Source organism: Anoplopoma fimbria, unplaced genomic scaffold (assembly GCF_027596085.1).
Source record: "Anoplopoma fimbria isolate UVic2021 breed Golden Eagle Sablefish unplaced genomic scaffold, Afim_UVic_2022 Un_contig_8368_pilon_pilon, whole genome shotgun sequence".
NCBI classification, from domain to species: Eukaryota; Metazoa; Chordata; class Actinopteri; order Perciformes; family Anoplopomatidae; genus Anoplopoma; species Anoplopoma fimbria.
The window spans coordinates 59,084-66,793 of NW_026553149.1; the positions used below are offsets into that span (position 1 = coordinate 59,084).

General features: G+C 42.2%; 1 long non-coding RNA gene across 1 annotated transcript; it reads right to left on the reverse strand.

The window, feature by feature from the left end:
- Positions 1-2,628: 2,628 nt before the first annotated feature.
- LOC129116352 (uncharacterized) lies at positions 2,629-3,137 on the reverse strand. The gene is made up of 3 exons (XR_008533505.1): positions 3,018-3,137; positions 2,795-2,947; positions 2,629-2,701 (listed from the first exon to the last, which is right to left on the reverse strand). It is a non-coding gene; the product is annotated as an uncharacterized LOC129116352 (long non-coding RNA).
- Between the last annotated feature and the right edge of the window lie 4,573 nt (positions 3,138-7,710).

Genomic DNA, 7,710 nt, shown 5'->3' on the forward strand with positions numbered 1-7,710 from the left:
TTAACACATTTTGTGTTGGGCAGTATATTCCAGTAATATAACACATTAACAACACAAAATAACACAAATTGTGTTAAAATTGTGATAACACAAAAAATGTGTAATTATTTAACACATCATTTTTGAGAGTGCAACTTCTCTGAGGCTGGGAAAATGTGCCAAATTTCCTAAATATACAGACACAAAGACAAAAGTAGCAATGTAAGATGCAAGGTTGTTAATTTGATTTTCAATTAAATACCAAACATCAATCAAATGAGAAAAAAACTAGTTTTTTTGTGTTTATGGCTGCAGTACAAAAAACAAATGTGTTATTGGATTTAATGCCTATATTTAAATAGAAAATTTATTCTCCACACACAATGTATGTAACAAATATAATAACATGCTGGTTATAGTGATCAATAACCAGCCTACTACATTGTTTTGTGTTCAATAACATATTCAAGTTAGATCTCACCTGTTAAGAGATGTCTGCTAAGCAACTGGAGCTTTTGCTTGAAGGCTCTGACATGGTCGTACAGCTGAGTGATTATCTGGTCTCTCCCTTGAAGCTGAAGATTGAGGATATTCAGCAGCTCTGTGATGTCCACAAGAAAGGCCAGATCTGCAATCCAGTGCTTGTCCGAGGGCACTTGGATGTTGTTCTCCTTTGTGGCTTGAAACACCCTGATTTCCTCACGCAGCTCAAAGAAACGTCGCAAAACTTTCCCGCGGCTCAGCCACCGCACCTCCTGGTGGTACAATACATCCCCATACTGGGCATCCATCTCATCAACAACAGCTTTGAACTGACGGTGTGAGAGCGCCTTTGAGCGAATATTATTGACAATGCCAACGACATCCTGCATCACGTTCTTTAGGCCGATATTCTTAGCGCACAGTTGCTCCTGATGCAAAATGCAATGATATTTAAAAATCGAGCCACCACACTCACGGACTTTGTCGGACACAAGTGCAGTTAGACCTGCTCTCTTACCGACCATGGCCGGGGCTCCATCAGTCGTGATGCCAGATAGGTTTTCCCACTTCAAACCATTCTTGTCCATAACTTGCTCCACTGCCTTAAAAATATCGATCCCTCTTGTCGTCCCTTTCAGTGTTTCAAGGCCCGCTAGTTCTTGGCACACTTCAAAGTCCTCATTGACGCCTCGCAAAAACACCAGCAACTGTGCTGAGTCCGATATGTCGGTGCTTTCATCGCATGCGATGGAGAAGGCAGAAAACCGACCTGCTCTTTGGGCTATCTGGCCCCGAACGTCTTCGGCCATGTCCTCAACGCGGCGGGTCACCGTGCGTGACAGGCTTATTTGAGAAAAAGCCCGCTTCTGAGTTGGACACACAGCTTCAGCAGCAACTGTCAGACACTCTTTTACAAAATCACCCGCAGCAAAAGCGTGTCCACTTCTGACAATGATGTTGCTAATGCGATAACTTGCAAGGGTGGCATTTTCTTGTGCAGTGGATGGCTGAAGTAAAGTTTGCTGCTGTGTTTCTAGCTTCATTAGCAAGTTTGCCGCCTTTACCTTTCGGTCCTCGCCTGTGTATTTTGCGAACTGGTGAGAATGCATAGTTTCATAGTGACGACGAATGTTGTACTCCTTTAAAACAGCGACCTTCTGCTTACATACCAGGCATATTGCGTTGGAATCGACTCGGTAAATAAATAATCATGTTCCCAACATTTTTTGAATTTGCGTTTGTCTGTGTGCCACTGCCGCTCCATCCTTGCGTCTCACTTACTCGCTGTCACGTGACTTCGGATTGGAGCGCAAGAGGATAGGAGCTCAACAGCGCCACCCTACCATCAATGCATCACAATGTTATTCTATGGTCAGGAATGGAAGTGCACCAATCAATAATATTCAATGAGTGCGAGCGCTGATGGTGGAAAACAATAATATATACAGTGGGTAAGGCGCGGGCCAAATAAAATCAGTCCCCCAAATGGGGCTGCCCTGCTCTAGGGGGTCCGGGGCATGCCCCCCGTCCGAAAATTTTTTGTACCCTTTACATTGGAATGCATGAATCTGGTGCACTTTGAGAGGAGAATATGCACTTAAATCCTATTCAAACAGTCCTGTGTATTACTGTAGATGGGATTATTGGTGTTGTAACTTTGCCTTTTGTGTCTTCATTTACAGATTTTTATATTTTTGTATAGTAATATTTAAACAAAAAATGCAAATATAATTTGCACAATTTATTTACAGATTTTTGCCTAATGCTTAAACACTAACTGTTTTTTACATAAGACACTTTGTTCAAAAATGAAATCTCCTGCAACAATGGGCAAAACACATCTTTTTAAATTATAAACCTAACTAAAATTTGAAAAGAACACAGACTCACACACATAAAAAATAAAGCTAATTGAATACCAATCAGTGTGAGCCTTAGCACTACAAATAGACCTCAGGTGAGCTCAGCTCCTTTGTGAGACAGTGAGAGTCAGGGGAAGAGGACAAGAGAGCGACAGGAGGATGAGGACAAAGAAGACAACAGACGGAGAACTGTGAAGTTTTTGCTCATCCACAAAGGCTACATCCAGCCTGGGAGCATTTAATTCTCCTGGGCTTTTTAAAGAAGAGCTCCAGGGCTCTTCTGTAGGGGAATTTGGTGGTGGGGGGCCATTGATGCTGACTCTCAAACAAGTCGCCAGATGCTCTCCCTGTAGCCTGTTTCTCAGGTCAGTCTTCACCTACAATACAACAAATAGTAAACCATAAGTGGGTGGAAGTTAGGCAATAACTAAATCATTGTTAATAATAATAATAATAATCTGGTGTATTACCCTGTTCAGTGTTGAAAAGTCACGCTCACAGTTGACACTTGAGACTGGAATTGTGAGACCAATGGCAGCCAGTTTATTGAGTCCAGGATAAAGCTGACCCCACTCGTCAATCTGTGACGCCAGTCGCGTCATTATCTGCTGCTGGTCCATGCCCTGAAACAAAATGAGCATTAATTAAGCTACAAAACCTGTCAAACCTACTGAAAATTTGTTATGTTCATACCTGGAATGCTCCTATCAGGATATGTTGCCTGAAAGAGGTCCACTCTTGGATCACCTGGTCTCCTGTCAGAAATTTATTTGACAGGAGTTTTAGATTCCTCACACAGACAGCCTCGTCCTCCTTGGCAGCCTGAGGCCCAAGAACATGGAATGCTCCTAGCAGGTCTAGACTCCCAAAACGCCTCTCCAAACTCTCAACAAGTGCATCGAGATAAGGTTCCATCACCTAAACATAATAATAAAATAAAAACATATTTGTTAGTTTTTCTTAATATAGAGCATTTAATAGCAATTGCAAGACTTGTTGTACCTGATTTTTAAATCGGACCCAGAGTTGCTCTCGGCTGTGCTCCTCTAAGGAGCCTCTGTGTCTCCGGTTCCTCTCCTCCTCATGGACTACACCAAAACTTGATAACCCTGTAGGGTTATCAAGGTCTTGGTGTAGCCGTGAGAGAAATGATCCAGGAGGCTGATGGTCTCCCGCATCCCTTATGGTTCTCAAAATGGCAATCGTCACAGGAACCTAATTGAACAGGGATTATACATTTATTGTAAAAGCAGCCGAAAGTAAGAGCCTCTAGCATTTCAAATAAAATCTCACCTGGTGTTTCAAAGCCAGAAAATTTACATTTTCCTTCTGGAACAATTTGGAAAGGCAGGCCAGGTGAGGGAGTACATCTGCCTGCAGGTAGACTGCAGCCACAAATCTATATGTTGCCAGGAAGGAGTATAGCCCCTTGGCTAGTGGGCAACGGTTGACTTCTGACTCTTCCGCCAAGGCAGACAGAACTGCACCAAGGTTGCGTTGCAGGCTCATTATGGCAGAGTGCTGTGACAGCCAACGTGTGTCCTTCACCTCCTGAAAAATATTATTTTTTCATGAGATGAAAGCATAAAACCCATTTTTTGTTTTTTTGCTTTTCTTTCTGCATAACTTGCCTTCACTTTTAGGTCTGCCAGGCCCAGGGTCTGTGCTGCTGCTTTCAGAACAGATGTTCTGTTCGCACTGTTGCGAAAATAGAGGTGGAGCTGCTGCAGGTGGTCCCTGAAGGTTGCCATGTAAGGCACATTTGAGGAGGCATCCTTACAGGACAGGGCAAGCCGATGTGCCGCACAGGCAACAGACACCAGCCAGGGGAAGTTGTCCTGAAGCTGCTTGGCCACTCCATTTTGTCTCCCTGCATCAAGTCGAAACCATTTACTTTGTAAAATGTAATTTTTGGGATAATTGTATACTAATGAATCAGCTCAATATGCATACCAGTCATGACAGCAGCTCCATCTGTACCTAACCCATACAATTTGGATGTAGGAATGTCCTTTTTTCTCAGAACATCCCTGATGGCTGCAACAACTGTGTTAGCTTTGCCATCAGGGATACTGATCAGGTCCAAGAACTGGCTAAACAGCTGCCCTTCCTTATCAGTGTATCTGATAAAGACAGATGACAAAATCAATTCAAACGTGTCACCTTTTACATATATTTAATTAAATAATTTGTACTTTTATCGAACAAACTTGCCTAACATGCAGATCAAGTTGACGATTTATGGCGACATCTGTGGTTTCATCCACCTCCAATCCGATGGCCACAGATGCTCGGATCTCCTCCAGAATAGGCTCTTCCACCACAGTGTTGATTATTTCTAGCATCTCATCAATGATTCGATGGCTTGTATAATTTGCATATTTCCCAATCTTAAGAAGATAAAAATGAAACAGATATGGTTAATGTTGAATGAAAAGAAAAAATATATACTAAAAGTATGGCATTTACCTTTAGCTTTTTGAAGTAATCACACCCCAGTAGCTCTGCGAGTTCAAGGAGAGCAGGGTAATTTGTGTGGTGTGCCTGCTCCCTCTTTGTGAGGTGATAGAGGCACTTAAAACCTCCAATCACAGCCTCATGCTCCATCACCACCATCGGTTCGAGGGCAGCCAAAACTGAGCTTGATCCTATGGAAACAAAACATAAAAATAAGAAAAATAGATAAAAATACAGCTTATATGCAAGTATGCTGGTTACCTGTTTTGGTCTATTTACAGACCATATATGCAAAATGTTACCTTGCATCAATGCAGAGTGAGATTTCTCACTGTCCTGGTGATGTTGGGTTGAACGGTGTTTGTCCAGGTAGTCAACACGATAAAGTTCACACCCATTTTCAATAAATGGTCTCTTGGCCACACCTCTTTTGGGTGCTTTCTTGTGTTGACGACACAAGCGACAAAACATTCCTGCAAGTAACAAGACTTTAAATATTTCATTTTTTTTCCAAAAAGAAGATGGTTGCTCACTAAGGTAATTTATAATGTTAAATACTCACCATGACCATGGATGTAGTACAACCAAGGCTTGAACCTGGGGATATCAACCCAGTTAGGGTCCCACCCAGACAGCCTGTGGCGGGTTTTAGATTGTGCTGCGGATGCCCCTTGCTCCTCTCGTTCTTCTCCTTGCTCCTCTCCCTGCTCCTCTCCTTGTCCCTCTCCTTGTTCAGGATCTACCACTGCACCCTCTCTCTCTTGTTCTCCTTGCTTCTCTCTCACTTCTCTTTCCTCCCTTACTTGGTCTACCTGTATTTTATAAACTTGAGCACTTAAACAACAAGTAAGAAATGCTAGAACATCTTATTTGATTCCTTCAAATTACCCTATATACATGTATTTGTAATGTTCAAATAATATCACCTTGCATTATGCATTCAAATCCAAAATACAATTCTCATTAGCTTGAAAGTTTGCTTCCCTGATTTGCTTTACTAACCTCAGCTCCTCCATTGTCCCCGTCTGCCTTTCTTTTTCTAATCACCCAGCTTTTTAGACTCATCTGCAAATGTAATATATATTATTTAACTATGTTACATATATACATTGTGCACAGTGCATCCCTTAAGAGCTTGTACCAGCCTTTTAACCTCTGAGCCCTAAGCCATTTTTGAGATGTTTTGGTTCGCCTGGATTTATTCTCTTATTAAGATTGCATTCATCACCCTTATAATGCATAGCTGTCAAGCTATCATTTATTTGGGTCACAACCTGGACTATCAGAATATGTGTGCTGCAGTGATGTCGTTTGAATGTAGGAAATTATCAATTAGACAGTAAAAAAAAGAAGCAAATAAATATCTCACAATTATTTATTGATATGACACAAAAAAAGGCAAATTGATTAAGCTTATTATTGCTTAAAACACTTCTTCTTAGTCTTGGGAGTCAAAAAGTGATGAGAAAATTATAAAATAAATATAAGTTATACATAATAGAAACTATTCATGATCTTTTAAGAAGTCCTTAGGTTTTTCCCTGCATTTATGCTGATGACCACATGCTTACAGGCGATTAGCATAAATCCCTAACTAAAATACGCGATGAAAACGGATTTTATATGGCAATAAAGAACAACATCGGATCTAACAGTATGGATTCATTTTTCAAAGTTCCAGAAAATACCTAGGCTATAAATTCCTGACTGGATATAAGCTCCTGTAAAGGCTATGATTCTTTTTGGTTCTTTTTGGTGTGAAAGCAGCATCATGCTGCTTTCACACCAAAAAGAACCAAGAGCCAGTTCCGGGCTGGTGCTAGGGCCAGTTCCAAACAGGTTCCAGCCTTATCCCAGTTAAGAACCAGTTGGTTTCACACCGGCCAGAGCCAGCCATGGAGCCGGCGTGAGCAACGTCATGACGTCACTGCAAACGTCTCCGCTTTCCCAGACGTCACTGGCAGAGAGTAGTGAGCTTGGACAGAAGCATACTGCCGACATCTTTCTTTATTCTGGGTGGAAATAGTACCATAGTTACGCCATTAAATGCGTTTATGGAAACATTTTTAGCGAGAAATGTGCATTTTACTTTCATAATGTTCGCTCGGTGAATGTGAAGGATGTTTGGTTTGATAGTTATGACGAAGAGGGAACGCTCCGTTCACTTGCATGGACATGGACTCATCTAGCTGCGTTGGCGCGTTGACGCGTTGAACCACCACACAATGATCAAGCGTCAGGTTTGGCGCGTACTCGCGTTATCCAACGCGAGTAAACGCGTTGGATAACGCGGATAACACCAACCGACCACACCAACCACACCAACCGCATGGTGCCCCTTTCACATCGCCGCAAGATCGGAGCCGGTGATCCCAAAAAGAGCGACAACACGCACACACACATAGGCCTACACACACACACACACACAATACTAGAGGAAAAACGGCACGGAGGTTGCGATTTATAGATACAATAAAATGATTGGGCTCAGAGGGTTTTTAACACTGGTGGTCATGAAGCGACACATTTTAGCAACTTACTTTTCTCTCTCTCTCTCTCTGTCTGTCTCTCTCTCTCTCTGTCTGTCTCTCTTTCCTTCTTTCTTCGATCTTCCGCTTCACTCGCTACTGCTAGAATGAAAGTATTTTTCTTCTTTGATGTTGGTTACGTGACGATGTGCCGCGTGCTGCGCAATTGACGTTACGCGCTGTATATTTTCTAAAAGGAGCTACGTAAAAAAAAAAAAAAAAAAAAAAATTAGGAGAAGGATTTTTATTGCAGCGGCGGAGAAAATTCAGCAGCGGCGGCGCACTGCTATATCTGCAGTGTGTATAACATCGAGTGTACCTTTTATCATATTGTCCCTCAACTTCACTGGAAGGTCCACTCATGGTCAGCCAGGTCTGAGATCAGAGTGAGGACTCTGGGA